Source organism: Cyprinodon variegatus, unplaced genomic scaffold, assembly GCF_000732505.1.
Source record: "Cyprinodon variegatus isolate N-32 unplaced genomic scaffold, C_variegatus-1.0 Scaffold1163, whole genome shotgun sequence".
Classification (NCBI taxonomy): Eukaryota; Metazoa; Chordata; class Actinopteri; order Cyprinodontiformes; family Cyprinodontidae; genus Cyprinodon; species Cyprinodon variegatus.
The window spans coordinates 63179-65001 of NW_015151616.1; positions in this window are offsets into that span (position 1 = coordinate 63179).

A 1823-nucleotide genomic window follows, 5' to 3' on the forward strand; every position below is an offset into this window, starting at 1 on the left:
CAGAACTCAACTGGAAAGGGTTTTGTTTAACCTAGTTTAGTTTCTTAAAAGTCTTATTTAAGGAACCTTAAGGAACCTTTGGCTATTTAATCAATTTATCCAAAAATAATCGACAGATTAATCTGTTGTTTGTTGCAGCCTTAGAAATGGTGAACAACGTGTTTAACTAAGAAATGTTGCTGAAGACTGGAACAGAATTTTTAATCTAGTTTATTTTAATCCGGTTAATCTGTTTAACAGAGACTCCTCTAACAGAGATGGATGTCACGATCCCTCGGCTCCCAACTCCAGTCGGTAAATCAGATCGTTAATCTAAACTAGATTATGAAACAAGCAGCATAATACTGATCAGTTCTTCTCCCATATAAACTGATTCACAATCTGATTTCTTACTTTTTTTTTTTATCTCTGATTACATTTTTATGTTTGCAGGAAGCACTAATTCAAATGTGAATCAGAATGGCAGCATACTTTCTATATGACCAATGTTAAAAAAATAGGCTTTTCTACATGACACTAAGATTTATGAAAAAGGTATCTGTTGTATTTGGTTTGCTTATTAACAGAGAGAGACACTGAAACACTTCAGATTTATAAATGGATGAAAGGAAACAAGATGTTAAATGCTGTAAATAAGAAAAAAAAAAAAAAAGCGGCACAACCAAACAAAATTAAAAACAACCTTACCTAGATCCAGGCTATATTCATGCTTCCCCTTCCTTCTGAAAAAGTTACGCTTTCTCCATGACATCCACCGACTTAAATTCATGATGGAGATTAATATTTATCCTTACATTAAAACAACGGAGGTCATAAAAAGCTAGAGAAAGAAATGAAAACAGCTAATCCGGAACAGGAAGACGAGGTGTTGGTAGTGGGTGAGTGAGAGAGGCAAGAAAAAACACACAAAGAGGAAGTAGAGGTGAGAGAGAAGTTAGAAGTATAGAGGGTGGGTTAAATTGGCAGCCAGCATGGATGACTGAACTAATTTCACACACACATTTCTTAGAAAAATAACTAGGCTATCACAAAGAAAAAAAAAACTATAATAAATGTAAACTACATAAAACTTAAAAGCTCTCAAACTTATCTGTTGGAGCAAAAGGAAAGAGGAAAATACGATAAGAACAGGCCAACAACTGTGACCTTATTCAGGTGATTTTTACAAGAAAGTGAAACTTACAACAAGCAATAAAATAGTTATTATCTAGTAGGTCTGCATCAAACAGAGTAACAACCATGATCTCACTTCTGACACAGAGTCAGGCAATGAGCTGCTTCAGCAGAGCAGGGAACCATTTACCCATTGATGTTTTCAGTCAATGAGGAACAGCAGAACAAACAGTTCTACTCCCACGTAGATGAGGAGAAAACAGAGAGGGAGGGTTGAGGGAAAGACACAGAGAGAGAATGTTTATTTATTTTTATTTTTTCCACAGCAAGAAAAAAAAAATGAAGGGACACTAATTTCCAGGATCTCCAAATTAAATGTTCTCAGTCATTTTTAAAGTTTGGTTCTCAGAGAGCTGAGGTGTTAAAGGTCACAGTGAAGGAATCAGGGAAGCGGACATGCTGCATTAAGGCAAATTTATATTCTGACACATAGCCTATGCAACCATCAAATCTGTCTCTGTGCACGACCACGCACCCCCCACTCCAGTGCAGAGGCTCTGAAACCATTGTGGCGCACCTCAAAAAAATCCCGACTACAAGTCGGACGGTCACAAACCCACACAGACAGCTGCGATCGGTCCTTGGTATGCCTTTCCGGCTGTCTGTGTGGTCGTCCTTCTCGATTCAGTGCCGGGGTGCGCCATTTTTTT